At 40.0% G+C, this 18459-nt stretch overlaps 1 protein-coding gene across 1 annotated transcript in view; it reads left to right on the forward strand.

Moving 5' to 3' along the window:
• Positions 1-18459, forward strand: part of S1PR2 (sphingosine-1-phosphate receptor 2) — a 47404-nt gene that overhangs the window by 20353 nt on the left and 8592 nt on the right. The window contains exon 2 of the mRNA XM_072399626.1: positions 17604-17702. The gene's annotated coding sequence lies outside the window, so the exon portion shown is untranslated. The remainder of the gene's footprint in view (positions 1-17603; positions 17703-18459) is intronic.

The following is an 18459-nucleotide window of genomic DNA, read 5'->3' on the forward strand; positions in this document are numbered from 1 at the left end:
AAACTATCACCATCCCTAAAAAGGGTTCAATAAAGGTATCCAAAAATATCAAAATATGGGACTTTCACGGCAGTTAGATCTTATTGAATTATTGCATTTTATTTACATCACTTTAAAAGAAGTTTATACATGCCTCTCCCAATATAGCAATTCAGGGGGAGTTAAATACCATCGTAACATACATAGGCTGAGTACATTGTACACATTACATATGTAGGGATCATCCGACGCGTTTCGCAGGCAAGGTCCGCTTCCTCAGGGATGTAATTAGTACAAGCAAACAATGTGATGTGCATGTACTTGATGCATCACAGATGATTGCGGTCTACCTGTGTCTGAAACTGTATGTCACCTGGTATGGAGTACCACTTGTAGATGAATAGCCTTTTGTGCTGATACACCTTGTTTGCTTCTACTAATTACATCCCTGAGGAAGCGGACCTTGTCTGTGAAACGCGTCGGATGATCCCTACATATGTAATGTGTACAATGTACTCAGCCTATGTATGTTACGATGGTATTTAACTCCCCCTGAATTGCTATATGGGGAGAGGCATGTATAAACTTCTTTTAAAGTGATGTAAATAAAATGCAATATTTTTATAAGACCTAACTGCCCATATTTTGATATTTTGGATACCACAATTAATAATAAAATTAGTAATATTAATAATAATAATAGTAATAATAATATTAATAATAATTTAAAGAATGGATAAAAAGGTTTAGTGAAAAAAAGAGTTTTGGTAGTTACCAGTACATCAGACCAAAAGGAGGGACAGAAGGATTTGGTTGCAAAACAGGGATCAGTTCCTACAAATAAAGAAAAGTTGGATAATAAAAAAATATAATATATAGAGCTACACATCCTACAGTTTTTGAGCACTAAAATGTTGGTCCGTCCAATGACATCATTGAGTGAGGTCCATACATTTAGCGTTAAGTCCTCGGCATTAGGAAGAAAGTCATTGTTTCAATCTTTTATGACGCCATTTTAATATAACAAAGGGACAGATAGCCAATGTTTTGAGGTTGCCCAGGACCCCTTCTGCAGAGACAGTTATTTATTGGTTGGAGGAGACTGTAAACACATGTGCACATAGGCCTTTTTGCTCCATGAAAGCTGGCTTCACCTACAGGTCTTATGAGAGGCAATATATATGAAATGCAAAGTGGAAGGGGCAAAGGTCAACATCGCCTATCTTTTAGGGTCCATTGAGACTACTGATGTCATGTTTATATGTACCATTTTGGCAAGGTACAGTATGTGCATTATATTGTGCCATGGTGTGTTGCATGGTATTGCAACTCTGGCTGTTGTTACACCAGGATTTTCATGATTGTGCCACTTCTTACTCGGCATTTTTCAATCCAGGAGGCAGACAGTGATCCTAAATCCTGGATAAAGATGGCACCATTCCATTAGAGAGAGGAGCTTTCCATCTGAAGATGCCTGGATAGCAAGCATTGTCGGGAGGAGTACTGAGATCCTTGTAAGAAGTAATATATATCTTTTAGACATAAGGTATCCCTCATTTACATCTCAATGTATACATTATTTTATGAAGTCCTCCCATGCCTGGCAATGCAATGCACTGACTCATATCTTTGTGAGTGAATAAAAGCCTGGTGAACACCGGCTCAGTTACAGACCAACATTCTGGATCCCATCTCCAGACACCAACCAGTATGTGCTTGTTGGTGATTACACTGGCTTGGTTGGTAGGACGCTTTCTCGGCACAGGCTCAGACATGGTGCGTAGGGGTTAATCTTGTCTTCCTGTGGTAAGACATGAAACTTCTGCCAAAATATAAAAATGAAAATGTGAGACGTGCACTGACAGCTACTGACAAACCACATCACAGAGAGTAACAGATGTGAAGAACATCTGAGATGTGTGAGTCAGGTCTGCTCGGGTATAGAAAAACCGTGACGACAGGGAAATATCACCCACTGGTTTATACAGGGGTGCACGGCTGTGTATACATTGACTTCTCTGCCATGGACAACCACTCATAGGGCTATTATTGTACATTTATTTACAACATTTAGGCATTTTACAGATTGAAGGCTCAAAGAACTTGCTATCACAACCATTATGTATTCCAGGATATATTCAATCATTGGGTATTTAGAGAAAATTCCAGATGATTTAACACCTAGAATGGTATTTCTTAAGTATTTTAAGACAGGGGAACCCTTTAAATAACTTTCAGATCTTAGAAAACCCCAGCTTTAATTACTATATCCACAGCTCCTAATATAAAAAATGTCACCCTTACACATAGCTAAAAAGATCATTGGTGTCAGTGGTAACTGACCTGAGAGGTACAAATTGCCCAAGGAACCCCTAGCAACCTCTGCAGGAACCCTGGTTGAGAAACACCTAAAGAGATAATTGGCCTTCACTTCAAACAATAATCATGATTAGCAGAATAATTCCTGCATGTAATGGGGCGTGAAAAAAAAAACACATTCTCTAATAGAGAAATGCCTCAATCTTTACTCAGTCTTTGTGTCTTGACATGCACTGAATGCCAAAGGGAGATGGAAAATGAGAAGAACTTTAAAATTAGGAATTAGGTGGTTGGAAAAAAAAAAAGTTTTTGGAGCCGGATCCTTCTGTTATGCTCGTTCCATCCCCACCCCTGCACTTTTTAGGTTTAATATAATATGTGAATTTCAATGTTGACCAATAAAAACACAGTTAAAACCAATGCCTAAAAAAAAGTAATGTGATTAGCTCATTTTGTTGGTGTTTGATTGTTGTACGTTCTCTGAAAATTGCTAGGCATGAATACTTCTTGTTACCTATGGATCCTGAGAGAACATGGGAATGGAACAGACATTCAGAAACTAAAAGGCTCAAATATGGTCAAAGTATATTGGATAAAAAATTTCAATATTCATGAGGACTAGGGAATTAAAGGTCTTAAATTGCAGAGAACAGGGTCTAGGATAACACTGTAGTAGTGTCCATTCACTTTTTTTCACCTAATGTGTCCATTCACTTTTATTGCTTTAGCTGGTAAGCCCTGCCCATGAGGAGTATGTTTTTTCAAATTCAGGTGCAGTCTAGCTTGGAGCCTTTTACCAGGCCTATGGGTGTTTTTCCATTAAAGATTGGTGAGAAAGGATCTGTCCATTATAATGCAGTTTAAAGTGACACTATTTATTTAACCTTTTTAATATGAAAACCCTGTCTTGCAATCTTGCAAGCCTAGAAATCATAAAATGCCCATAAGTACCTTCGTTCATTTGTATTTCAACCTTTGTGCAGCCTCAAACTTTTGTTTCCTCGGTGCTGCTTCCCTTTCTGAAGATTGTACACCTAAAACAAAAAGAAATCTTATGATTCACCATTAATCATTTTGCTTGGAGGAGGATAATAGGATGTAATACTTTGGAACATCTGAACTTATTGGCCGAGAACACATTTTCAGAAGAACAGCTTGGAAGGGTGGCTACAATGGGGCTTCATAGGACACCGTGAGGCATTGTAGCCACCATCAAACAGGAAAAAGGATAATTAATAATTTTTATGTTTTTCTATTAAATAAAAAACCTGAAAAAGCAAAGCAAGTTGTTAGGAAGGGAAGTCAGCAACAACAATTTTTTTGCAGAATAAGGGTTTAATAAAAAAGGAGTGGACAGAATTAACGGGTGCACTAATAGGTATCACCAAGATTCTCACTGAAATCTGTGTCTGATACCATGCATTTGCAAGAGTGCAAGATTTTTTTTTGTTCCAAGCAAACATCGCACACAGGCTGTCAGACTGGATCAGGACTGGCCTGCCCGTTAACTGACCAAGGCTGCCAGACTGGATCAGGACTGGCCTGCCCGTTAACTGACCAAGGCTGCATTGCTGACCACTGCACTACCACAAAGAATGTCACTGATTGTGCCAGAGTTCACATAGATGGGAAATACACTCAATGGATCTGTTAACTTATGTTCATCCTTTCTTAATAAAGAGAACAATGAAACCTTGTTCCAGCAGGAAACAAATCACTGGCCTCTCATTGAGGATTCTGTGGTATCTTTAAGATACAATCTTTGTCCAATATAGAGTTACCATGTAACTAAAGAGAGCATCCAGACATCTCGATGGTCTGATTATAACATAGCAACTGTGCAGCTAATTCAAACACTCCTCAATGGCATGAACACGGGAAATATTACACTTTAATTAATGATGCATGCTTTCTGTAATAAGTGTAGCCATAAATGAAGATATATGAGCTTCTATGTTCAACTATATCCAGAATATCTGCTGAATATTAAAGGAGGACAATAACAAGAAAACTTTGTATTCCGATATTTATAAAGTTAGCACATATAACAAAATTATTGATCTTTGAAAAATATTGGCCTCTAGCAAATCGATATGTAAGGCTACTTAGTTGACAAAAAGATCCAAGATTCTTGCCTCTCATGGGACATTCACCTCAATGGTTGATTCTTGCCTTGTTTGGGACATTCATTTCATGTGGTGATTCTTGCCTCTCATGGGACATTCACCTCATGGAATGATTGTTGCCTCTCATGGGACATTCATTTCATGGGGTGATTGTTGCCTCCCATTGGACATTCATCTCATGGAATGATTGTTGCCTCTCATGGGACATTAACCTCATGGTGTGATTCTTGCCTCTCATGTGACATTCATCTCACGAGGTGATTGTTGCCTCTCATGGGACATTCACCTCATAGGGTGATTCTTGCCTCTCATGGGACATTCACCTCATAGGGTGATTCTTGCCTCTCATGAGACATTAACCTTATAGGGTGATTCTTGCCTCTCATGGGACATTCACCTCATAGGGTGATTCTTGTCTCTCATGGGACATTCATCTCATGGGGTGATTCTTGCCTCGGATTGGAATAAATATGGGTGCCAGTCATTTTAGAAAGTTTAAATAAAGAAATAGTTTATTGCATATGGCTCTACTAGAAGAAGAGTGAGGTGCAGATCTGGACAACCCCAAAAATGCTAACAGTCCAAATATCGGACTAGATGGTGACCTCTTCTGAATCTTTCGGGCCTCTTTTTGTAACTTTTGCCAACAGCAGCCAACAGTTTTTGAAAGACCACCCAGAAGGAATATCTGTGCATCTTTATTTTCTCAGGGCCCAAGGTCTGGAGGAGTGAGAGCTCTTCTTATGGTGACATCTTCACAGGACAGAAGACCATGATGTGCCCCAAGTATTTAAAGCCTCCTTAAAAATAAATAAATTTACCCAAGCAATGGGGCCGCATTTGCACTGCTAGGGTTACATTCTTGTATGTTTAGGCACCTATAGGTTAAACAACCGATCAGATAGGCAGTGGACCACAGAGGGAGTGCATTGTTTTAATTAGTGGGCAGACCAAGAGATGCACTGAGAAAAAAATGAGTAAAGCACAACAATTTTAAAGCACTGAAAACAGAAATCAGAATCTGAAAAGAGCACCTAGGTACTAATAAAATGATAATGCACCACTCAGTATGAATTCCTTAAGATTGCACTGTAAGAATATCTTTCTTGCACCCTGGACCATGTTTGCACCTCCACTCATTTGGCAGCCAATCACAAACCTCATCCCATAGCAAGAGGGGCCACCCTGCCAAACCTTTTTCTGCTCTGTTGTACCTTCCATGTCAATAAGCCAATCAATGAGGTTGCAAAGAGTTAGGATGCATGTCAGGAGAAGAAAGGTAGAGCAGAAGCAGCAGCTGCATGAATTACTGGGGGGTCTGTCATATAGGATCTATCACTTAGGCCATATCATATAGGATCTATCACTGAGGGTCTGTTACTGGGGGTCTGTCATATAGGATCTATCACTGAGGCCATATCATATAGGATCAGTCACTGAGGGTCTGTTACTGGGGGTCTGTCATATAGGATCTATCACTGAGGGTCTGTTACTGGGGGTCTGTCATATAGGATCTATCACTGAGGGTCTGTTACTGGGGGTCTGTCAATGGGGGGTTGGTCACTGAGCGCGTGTCACTGGGGTCGGTCACTAAGGGGTTCTACCATCTAGAGTAAGGAGTCTTTCACTAATAGGTCTATTATTCAACGGTCTTTCATCGAGGGGGTCTGTCATTGCAGAGGAGGTGTTTCTTTTATGGGTCCTTTACCAATGGATCTGTCATTATGTTAGTTTCAAAATTTTTGTATTTTATTTTTTAGGTAATATGCAATTGTTATGTGCTGAGTACATTTTGTTTTCAATGCACCAAACTCTTGCTCAGAATGTTAGGTGTTGCTCCTTTCATTAATTTTAGCCTGGAGGTGCCATGAACTGGAAAATTTCAGGAACAAGGGCAACCCAATTTTTATATAACATATACCTGGACACTTTGTATTTAATTATTATTCTCCTAAACAAATTGCATGCATTGGATAATGTAATATTGCTTCTAGGTTTGTGTATTACACCCAGACAATAGCTGATATTTACCAAAGCTGGAGGGGGTTGTTGAGTATAATCAGGAGGAGTGCTGAGTATACAGAACATCTATGATAAAACTGTAGAGTGATAGTTTGTCAGTGATGACATTAATTGGTGACTGTTCCCATAGCCAGCCAGGACATTGTGTCTGTCACTTACTATATCAGTGGGCCTCTCGTTGTCTCTCTATAACCTAAACATAGAAATGCTCCTATATAAAACAAAATGCACGTTTCAACCAATGGATGGAATCTGCTGGTAATTCTTCTGGGTTCAGTTTACATTGCTGTGCTGGAAAAGTCAAACCTGACCTCTGATCTTTCCCAAAGCTGGATGGGAGGTTTCCTCTTTCAGCAGATGCAATTGGCAAAATTCCTGCAACTCAGATCATCTTGGTGTACAGTAAGCCACTGCAGGAATGAGGTCAATTTAAGACCCCCTGTGCTATGTAAAGAATAACTAGACAAAAGACCAAAAATGTCAAATTTTTGGCCTTAGATATAGTGATTGCATTTATTTTTCAGGCTAAGAACATTTTCAGCTTCGAGAATTCGAGAATGCCAATTGTTCTTGTTAGAAATGCTGACCTCTTGTCCCTTGAGCTAATGCTGAAGCATAAAATTATAACATATATATATATATATATATATATATATATATATATATATATAGTTTTTACTCCTTCTGTAAACAACTAACCATCCCAAGTTCCCTGGATGGAAGACAAGGTTAAAGTCCAGCCTAGTGACAACCATGGCTTCCTCTACAGATGAAGTGTTGTCACCCTAGCACAGGAAGAGGGTTTTTGCTGGATTACCAGGTAAAAATATAAGAGTTAAAAAGTTAAAAATACTGATAACTGGGTACCTGACCTGGGTACAACCCAGCCTGATATATGCCATGGCAGATCAAGGTAGCACTGGTGGGTTATATTAGGACAAAGCAATCACCTCGGACCCCAGACTCCAGATTGCCCAAATTGTTCACACTGCAGAATTAGAATTACAAAGACTTTCTTAATATTCAGTAAAGGTTTCCTATACTGTTATCATACACCATATGCATGAACATTTCCTGTTTCTGAAAGCATCACTTCGAGATTATCTGTCACAACCTGATGTACATTTTTTTTAACTATATAAGAACAAATTCAGAACTCAAACACTGCTTTACTTATCCTGCAGAAATGTTATACAAATCAAAAGCAGAACACATCTCTCTGTATGCATTGACCCTTATGAGTGATCCCATTAAGGTGACAGGGGGCCCATGAGCTAAAAACGGCCCTGGGGGGACATGGTACTATTAATCAACAGCTAAGAGGTTGAGTGCAGCCAAGTCTTTAATGGGGCAGCTATCGACTTCCTAATATTATCACAACAGCACTTCTATGTGTAGACACAGAGCTGGCCTCTGGTGTGCTGTACAACATCAAGATATGGCGATTAGTATAGCAGCACTATTATGACCATTGCTGAGCTGATAGTATATACACCGCATGGGCAAAAAAAGTCACATAGTTTATTATTTCATATATTGGACCACTATTAGCTTTGATTGCTGTGAGGATTTGCCACAGTTTAATTTTGATAAGCGTATAAAATGTCACAACATTTATTTCCATCCATAGTTACATTATTATTATTAATATTATTATTATTATTATTATTAATAAACAGGATTTATATAGCACCAACATATTACGCAGCGCTGTACATTAAACAATTACCCCCAAGATCTTTGATGATGGGAGAGTCAGACCGCTGTGTAAAGTCTCCAGCATCCCAAAGATTCCCAATGGGATAAGGTTGGCTCTGTGGTGGCCAATCCATGTGGGACAATGATGTCTCATGCTCCCTGAACCAATCTTTCACTTTTTGAGCCCAATAAATCATGCCATTGCCATCTTGATATGGGAATATGCCCATGCTATTAGGGAAGAAAAAATCTATTGATGGAAAAACCTGGTCATTCAGTATATTCAGGGAGTCAGTTGAGCTTTTTTTGGGCAAATGACATTGCTGAACCTGAACCTGACCAACTGAAGTAACCCCAGATCATAACACTGCCCCCACAGGCACCCCAGATCATGGCACTGCCCCCCACTGGCATCCTGAATCATACCCCCCCCCCCCCCCCCCCCACAGGCAATACAGATCATACCACAATCCATTCCCATGTCCCATTTTCTCAGAATTTAGTTCTGCACTTAAATTAGAAGTCTACTTAAGAACTTCTGACCGGCTAACTTTCCCATGGCAGGAGAGAATTTGACTTCTTCATAATATGAATATGAAGTCTTCCCTGCTATGGATCTTTCTATTTTCTTTTTCTGTACATGGATGTCCGGCTTAGTGTATAGGCTTGATTTTGTGCCAAGGTAAAGTGGTTCCCATGAACATAGTCTGGGTATCACCATTCCCACTTGGCCATTGAAGATGGCTGAAGACCAGAAGACTGGGAGAAGATGACAGAGCTAGTGATGGAGCAATATGGGACCTTACATCCCTTGCAGCACTGGAGGGGGCACTTTGTCATGTATAGTAAGTGTGCCAAAATGTACAAATAATTGCAAGACATTGAGCGCCGGCGATGTATATATCCAACATAACCTGTGCACTATTAGCAGTCCCTTGTCCTTATGACCCCTTTTGCAGAAGCCCAATCTGTCCAGGCTGTACGAAAGTCTCTTGTATTCCCTGTAAAACATTTCCTATGCAGCACGTTAGTTAAAAAAAAAAGCCATCAAACAGGAAAAGAGTAAAAACATAAGATAACAGAAAAACCAGATAATCCAGCCGGTAGTAGTTAGCTACTGAATGACTTTTCTCTGGGAGGCAAACAGCTTGGAAAGCCGCAAGGAAGCGGAGGATATGGGAGAGGGACAAAAATAGCTTCTTCTCCCCTAAGCGGAAGATGGGAACAGTAAGCAGATGTGACCTCACGCCTCTCTCTCCCTAGTAGGGTCCCTTCCCACTGGGGACACGTCTGCTCTTTTACCCCGTTTCTCCATCCGGACAATTCACAGACACAAGCTCGGGATCCGCTGGTGTGCTACGCTGCCGGATGTGTCCCTTTGTGCCCTGTACATCCGCACCAAATTGTTTTATTGTATTGCAGCCACTCATGGTGACAGGCTGGAGAGTGGAACGCCACATGGGAAGAGCACTGTAATGTCATATAACATTGTGTATGTCACAGCGAGGGTCAGCACCGGGGAGGAGAGGGGCGGCATGGGTGTCACCGGGGCTAAATAAAAAGTAGACCCTAAATGAATGACATTTAGTTTGTGAAAGTTTATATATACATGTACAATACTATAAATCATAGAATATTTTTGGAGCTTTTTTTAACCCATTTTATTCTTTGCAGCTGCTTTCTATCTACATGAACTCCAGCAATGATTGCATGGCAAACCGGGCCGGGTTTCCTGATGGTGACCATGGTGGTCTGGGCCTGCAAAACATTTGTGAAAAAGTCTATCAGCAGCACAGGGTGACAACCATGAGCATAGGTAGGACAAAGAGATAGAGTGTTGTCACCCTCCAACAGGAAGTACCTGCATAATTTTTTTTTTTTTAATGGAAGGATTACCAGGTGGTTTTTTAAAAAAAGTCCTCAATTTAAAAAATTTTTAAAAAATCAGCTATTTTTTTAACGTGAAAGTTTATGAAAAGAATGGATCAGATAACAGATTTTTACGTCTTGTTTTCTTTTTGTCACATTTCAAACCATGGCTTTTATAAAAGGGTTGGTTTTACTTCACAGTGGTAATTAGTGATTGATTGCTGCACCGTACGTTACCATCGGAAGCAAGCCGATGACAGTAATGGAAGTCTCAATACTTCCTCATTCCTCAAGGGGGTGTAAAGAGCAAGGTTACTTACAGCATCTATTGCTCCTCCCACAACTGGTTTGGCTCCTCCTCTATCTGTCCTCTAGGTTTATGGGTGGGTCTTTGGTGTCATCCACTTCCAATTCCAGAGGGATCTGTAGAAGCAACAGAATGCAAATCCAGGAAAAAGCCTAAAACCTAATTTTAGGATAGATGACCATCCCATAAATTTGCTCCGCCCTTTGACTTCATGCACCCACCTCTTTCTGATGTCATCACAATGACAAACTAGTATCCTCTTCTGTCCTGCACTATATACAACGATTAGCAAAGGATGAAAGCAAGAAAACTATTTTCATAAAATTTGTGTAAAATAAACTTCAAAAATACAGCTCAGAAGTTCATTGCAAAACATGGCTCAAGTGAAAATAAAATTATCTTCTGTAAAACATAAAGTCAGGAAAAAACAAATTTAAACCCCCATTTTTTAAGATAATGCAAAGCCCTTGAACATAATATTATCACCAATATTCCTGAATGGATTGGGAAAGAGGTTCTAGGAAAATGTCCCAAGTGAAACATACAAATACTCCTGCTGGTTTTACAAAAGCATTTGTATGTGGTTCTTTATTTATTTATATTACTTGGGGCTATTCTCATAATTCCTTGACACCATTCCCCAATTAATACTAGTTGCAAATAACTTAAAAAAATGGCAGCCCACCGTGTACTAAAAAAGTCGATTGGCTTGTACATGGTATTATTTGTGAATGTCAGATGTTCAGGCCGCACCACTACACCCACGCTAATGTCTTCCCTTATGGATATGATTAAAAATTATATAGAGAAACAAGTTGTTGTAGTTTTTGTCTCCTTGGTATCATTGTATACATCTTGTACTGTATATCTATATATTATCTACATGACATTTCCTTTACCTTCCGGATTGTGAGGAAATAATGACAGCACACAGCAGCAGATGAACTTGTTACATAAGCAGAATTTCCATCCCACACAGTCTACAAGAAGATTGATTGATGGAGCTGATATACAACGTCAGCGGCTGTCTGATCAATCACTGGGTACAGCTCACCTCCAGCCTCACCTCCCGTCCCCAAATGTCCTCATCAAAAAGTTCCTTCTTTCTGCAACAAACGTAAAATGTAGGCTTTCCTTTCTCTTTGTGTCTCGGTGGCAATAAGGTTGATTTACCATGTCGTTCACATAGTAAAGTAAATATTCATCTGTTTAACTTAGTGAATGAGTTGACTTCAAACATCCAATCACAAGCAAGGAAAAATGAAATTAAAAAAGGATTTTTTTTGCACATGATCAGTTATTCTTTTCAACTATTACACTGGGGAAACATGTTTTGTTGACTTCAATTTTTAAACTTATTTACACTAAAATAGGTATGCTGATCCTGAAGTTGGTTTTCTTCTATCATGTCAGGTTTTTTCCCTACCATTTATATTAATGTGATAACTGTAGCGTGGATTTGTATAGGCTATTTATTTACACACAAGACAGTGTGGTCAGAAGTTGCACGCTGCTCTACGTAGTGAATAAGCAAAATTTGGCATATTTGGCATATTTCAAAGTTAAACTTGGTGATCAAGATAAGTCTTGGACCCCTCATAAGGTGTGCAAACAGTGTGTCGAGGGTTTACCGACGTGGACAAAGGGAACATGTGATAAGATGCCATAATTATTTTTATTATTAATAATTATTGATTAATTATTTAATACATAATTAATTATTAATAATAAACAGGATTTATATAGCGGCAACATATTATGCAGCACTGTACATTAAATAGGGGTTGCAAATGACAGACGAATACAGTGACAGTGAGGACCCTGCCCCGAAGAGCTTACAATCTAGGAGACTATCACCACATTTGCTTGCAGGGAGTTAACTCCCTTTGCTATGTGAACAGCCTAAATTCCTTTAGTAAGTCAACCCCAATTTTCAGTGGAAGAAATATGATGAACCAGTAACAGTGGAGTCACAGTGGAAATATGACCAACTTTACCAGTTGTATATAATACTGAATTTATAATATATTATTTTCAGTCTCCCCAGACTCTTTTAGCTAGGTGCACCACCCGGCTCTTTTCAGTGACCACCCGCCTGTTTTTTGGTGGTTACTGATAAGTTGGGTCAAAATACAGGGGCTGTCACCCGCCTACAATTTCTTGCCACCCAGCTTTCTGGTTTGAACACTGAATATAATATGAATAATACTTCTATATAATACTGAAATATCTATGAAGGGGTTAAAGTTAGGACCGGATTGGTTGATGTGATTACCAGCGCTGTAATTAATAATTTGGCTGCTGTATTTTCCTGTGCAGGTCCCAGCATAGCCATAGATTCATCTATATGATACATCCTGTCTAGGGTCTGGAGGGATCGGGATGACAACTGCAGATTTACCCCATAAATTAAACTCTTGCAGTAGTCACCTCAGCAGTGATATTCCTATCCTGGCACTTGGCAGAAGGAGACTCCCGGCTCAGTGTAAGTGGGATTTATTTGTCATTAGTTTTCGTGTACACAAAGTACCTGGATGAGATTCATGGTAATCTCTCTGTTAGTCTCTGCATATTGTCTGTTTATATCACGGTCTCCTTTATCGCTTCATCACCCGGTACGTGTTGGGGTTAGCTCGCATGCAAGCTCAGACTCAGGGATAGATCTGTCTAGCACATTATAATTTAAAGCTGAACTCCAACTGTCCCTCCAGTCTTGCATGGTTCTAAAGTCTCCTCTCTTGGACTGAAATAACTTTAAAAGCTGCAACAAGTCAAACAGCAAGTCATTTCCTGGCTGCAGGACATTTGGGGTCATCCAGCCCTTTCTTTCCCAGCCTGGCCAGCTCTTTCATTCACTGGGTTTCATTTTTTTATTAACCTTTTTTTTTGAGGTTTTTTTTTTAGGTTATGTACAGAACTTTTCTGGTTCTTCCCACCATTTATGATTGTACGGAGACCTACTGATGGGCCTAATAAAAAAATAAACTTGTAAAAGCAAAAATATTAGTAGAATAACTTCAGCTTTATTAAAATGCTTACTGTATATGAGAGTAATTTTTTGGATATGTATTTCTGTCCTTCCAGTCCTGAGATGCCATACAGTACAGTTTTGCCTAGCAGGCCAGAGGACCTGATTTTTCTTTGCCACAAATAAGTCCTGTCCTTCCCTGACCTTGGATTGGCCAGTTAAGAAGAAACAATGGGCTAATAGGATAAAGTCTTTTTTATTCTGCTTATGGAAGAACTTATGGAGTTACCCAATCTTATTTTTGTGTGTTTCTCCTTCGGTGTCCATGGTCTCTCTAACAGCCATCTCAACCTTTTTTACCATTAAGGAGCCCTGGAAATTATTTTTAGGTCTTAAGAAGCCCCCACTTAAACCAATTTTTGGGACGCCTTGCTAAAGCTTTCTATTTGGGATCATGTAGCTGGCTCTTCCATGTGGTGTTGTTCCCAGAACTATGAAGAATTCATCAAATGAAAAGTCAATTTACCACAGTTCAAGGAACCTCTAGAAGGCAGGTGTCAAACACAAGGCCCACGGGCCGAATCTGGCCCATCTGGTCGTTTTATGTGGCCCACAATGATTGTTCCACATCCAAGGGCCTACATTTGCAGGCAGGCACAAGTGCCTGGCCACACCGCAAGGCAGAAAGTCCCCAGTTGCTTCTTCACACTCCTGCCGAGACCCAGCACTAAGAGCGAGTATGCCAGGGTCCCGATCCTGCTGCCAGTAGTATGCCGCTGCTGGTATGGAATCTCAATGGGATGCTAAATTAGCAATGTCCACAGACTCATCCCCTATAATGTTCAACAAGAGAAAAGTTGATGAAGAAGGGAAATAATTTAACGAAAGATGGGAAAGTCAATATATGTTCATGCTTCACAATAACAAGCATGTTCTTATTTTCAGAATAATGCACAAGGATGGCATGTGATATGGTGTCTCAGGGTGAGGAAGGATCTATACTTCTACTACGACTATGTATCTTAATAAAGAGTTTGGCCTGCGACTTACATAGCCTTTGTTTTGGATTTCGGCCCGTTATGTGATTTCAGTTTGATACCCCTGCTCTAGAAGAACCCTGAGGTTCCACAGGACCCTGGTTGAGAATGGCTGCTGTTTACTAAGATTCATCTCTTTCTTATCTCAGAAGGTTAAGAGGAATGGCTTCAAAGAATCTGAAAATCCAAGTAAAATTTAACTTGCAGTTATAAGGAGAAAAGAGTTGGGTTGGAACCCCATTAATGTCTACACCTCCCATTGAGTTATTGGCCTTCACTTCACCTCAGTGCTGATACAGTAACAAATAACCCAATCAATCCATTGTTATGTTTCTGGTGTTCCACCTTAATTCTAAATGCAGAAATAACGTAGAAGATGTTCCCACCCAACAACCCCCCTACCCTCACATGCCTTTCTCATAGTATGTAAAACATTCGAGAAGATGAAGCCTTTGATATGGAAGCTGCCCGAGCATAATGTTGACACATGTTTACAGCGGCACAGTAAACAGTTCATGAGTAAAAAATAAACGGCAAGACTTTATCAGAAGGGCTGGTTCCCACGCAACCCCTGAAATGTGCTACATCGTCCATTATCAAGGAAATTCCTTTTCTCAAAACCGTCATCTTATGTGGAGGATGCTCTTCTGGATGTAGGACTGTGTATAAACCAAGATCACTTATTATGGAAGTTAAACATTCTTTACACTGAAGAATGTTACTCATAATAAAAAGGTCCGTGAAATACGTAGCTTATAATCGGTGTGAAGGAAGATTTGTGGGATGCCCATTAAAGTTCAGGCCTAGGGCAGCAAGACTTTACCAAATCTACTAGGGCTGTAAGACTTTGCTACCTCTACTAGGGCTGTAAGACTTTACTACCTCTACTAGGGCTGTAAGACTTTGCTACCTTTACTAGGACTGTAAGACGTTACCACCTGTACTAGGGCTGCAAGACTTTACTACGTCTACTAGGGCTGCAAGATTTTACTACCTCTACTAGGGCTGTAAGACTTTACTACCTTTACTAGAGCTGCAAGACTTCTCTACTAGGGCTGTAAGACTTTGCTACCTCTACTAGGGCTGCAAGACTTTACTACCTCTTCTAGGGCTGTAAGACTTTGCTACCTCTATTAGGGCTGTAAGACTTTACTACCTCTACTAGGGCTGTAAGACTTTGCTACCTCTACTAGGGCAGCAAGACTTTACTACCTCTACTAGGGCTGCAATACTTTACTATCCTTACTATGGCTGCAATATATTACTTCCTATAACCTTTCTTCTTGTGTTTTTCTATTGTTTATTGGGCTGGTCTGTGTTCAGAAATCGTAATTGAATTCCAAGACTCAGATAACGTACATAAAGGGGAGCTTTCTTACCTACCATGGGACTGGTGGCCTGTGACTGTAAAAAAACACTCCTGGTCACATTCCAGCTTCCAGCTTGTGTCTGAACAGTGAACAATCCGCAGCAAATAGATGGGTTCATCTCCTTCTTTCTCAGCACCTTCATACTTGGCACATGTGCATGCCCCATTCCAGAATGGCACTTTACCACTCTTCCTTCTTCCCATTTTTGATACAGGAGGTTCACAGCAGGCTAATACCAAATTAAATCCAGCTACTTCCTCTATTGCTTTTAAAAATACAAGGAGAATCCTGGAGTCAACCTGAACTGGTGACCACCAGATCTACGCTGCAGTTTAAATATACTACGTGTCAGGCTTGACACACAGTAAGAGTCAGGACCTTTTGCCTAGCTAAGGAAGGCCTTTGCTTGCAACTGAACCCTGAATTCACCAAGACAACAAGACAGAGTTAGTGGTCTTGATATCTGCCGCCATAGTGGTTAAATCTGCCAGCATCAGAGAGCGAGAGGTGGTAGAGCTGATGTTGTGCAGGTTGTCTGATGCTACTGAGCGGGATCTCAGGGTCGGCTGGCTCTCCAGCAGTGGCAGAGAGTCCATGTTAGACTCATCAGTATTTTGGCACCATCTTGGTGGGGGCTACCTCCTGAGATGCCACTCGTTGTGAGTGGAAAAGCTCCAGTGGATTGCTGTCCATGCTGTGAACTGGTATGGCCAGTAAATGCTGTGTTGGAGCCAGAGCTCACTAGCAAGCAACCATTTTGGTTAAGCAAGCCAGAGTTAGTCAATTATATGGAGATACAATTCTGTCCGCCAACCAAGTCTTTTCTGTTGTGGTGTTTCTTATACTGAACCTTTTTTCCTCCATATAATAATATTGGGTAAATATGTCCACCTGGTCACTGGTACTGGTGATCACATAGCTCACTCATAAACATTCAGGGAACCTCAGTGCCCCCTATTTGCTCACATGTCTACTGAATCAACCCTGGAGGCACTTTGCTAGAACCACCTTGCAAATGCAATGAATGAATGAAATTCAATTAATGAAAACCCCCTAAAAAGGACTGGTATTTAACACACACTAAAGAGTTACCTGTGGCATCCCTTACTTACAAGATTTTGTACAAGCATGACACCCAATCGTTGAAAAAACCTTGCCTAGTTGCTGCTGAGAGGTCAACTCCATTCATATAGATACACCACCAGCACCACATCTACCAAGAGCCTTCATACAGTGTATGGGCAGGTATTTGGAAACCAAGGTAGCATTTTTAAAAGAAATAAATCAATATATGTATATAGCATGTGGATTGAAACAGAAAAAGTTGGGGGAACAGGCGATGTTCTGTAGTCCAACAGTCAGGGTTAATAATTTGCTTTCAGGGCAGCATTTGAGCAGTGTAACCCACCGTTTGGTCAAAATCTACATTGCCAGAAATCAGGGTATTTGTGGTCAGTGAATCATCGATTGTTAAGAGGCAATTCGGCGGCTGTTAAGATTCACACTTTTAAAGCTGGTACCTGTGAGTCATTCTCAAACAGGGCACCGAGTTCTGGTATTATGGTTGGCAGCCAGTGTGATAGAAGCTTGCCAGCTGCCTGGGAGTCACTTCTTTACATCACTTTTTATTATGTGCATTTTATCAGCAGCAGTCTTTACCTTGTCCCACAGAACCATGAAATCAGAATTTTTGTTCAAAGAGAAATTAAAAAGAACCATAGCCTTACGTGAAATCATTTGACCTACTGTAACCTACGTGTGTGATGACAGCTGTTTATAAAAATGAATAAAAAAGAAATGAGTGTGGGGTTTTTCCAGAATGTGATATAGCGTAACATGTATTCAAAGTATAGGAAGTATACGTAACTCCAGTCTTATTTATTAAGCATCTGTTTCCACTTTGTACAGGTAGCGGGGGCTGATATATCGTACACCCACGGATGATAAAAAGGAGGCAGCCTACTCAACACCAAATCACATAACACCTTGAAGACGGACGGATGACAGGTAAGTCACTGAAAGATAAAGTATTGCCCTAGCTCAAAAGAAGAGAAGAATATGCCAGCATCAGTTCTTACTATCTATCTATCTATATACATATATATATATATATATATATATATATATATATATGAATATATAAGAGTATACTATATACAATAGTATTGTATATAATATATAGTGGGAATATTGTGGGAAGAATAGTGTGAATGTGAATTATTCATAAGGATAATAGACTCTGCTTGATTTAACAAATTTATGTATGTGAATGTGGTCAGTAGTTACCGACACAATACTTATTCATAAATTAGATGATTTTTTGACAGCATACAAAAGTTCCTTGACTTATACTATACCTTGCATATATGTTGGGTGTTGTATAGTCTGTGTGATTGAAGTAGCGCAAGCAGCTGTTTTCATATCAGTAAGAACGCCCCACATGGGTGGGAGGAACTAAACCATGTGCTTACTACAGTATCAGCACTCCCATTAGTAAAACTAGTACCTCAACATGTTAGATCTCTTTACAAGGGAGGATGAGTTTGTAGGTAGTTGATGCCTGATGGAGAAGTGCCATGGTAGTATGGACAATAAAAATATGGAGGATTCTTTGTGTCAGTCCTTATTAGGGTCAATCAAAATGTTGGAGGACCAAGGCTGCACACTGCATCAACACTCCCACTGGTATTTGGTAAAATAGTCTTAAATGTCATAATGTATGGACAATACAAAAAGATAGATGTCTTCTGTGTCCAATGCAAGC

This window comes from Pyxicephalus adspersus, chromosome 2 (assembly GCF_032062135.1).
Source record: "Pyxicephalus adspersus chromosome 2, UCB_Pads_2.0, whole genome shotgun sequence".
Classification (NCBI taxonomy): Eukaryota; Metazoa; Chordata; class Amphibia; order Anura; family Pyxicephalidae; genus Pyxicephalus; species Pyxicephalus adspersus.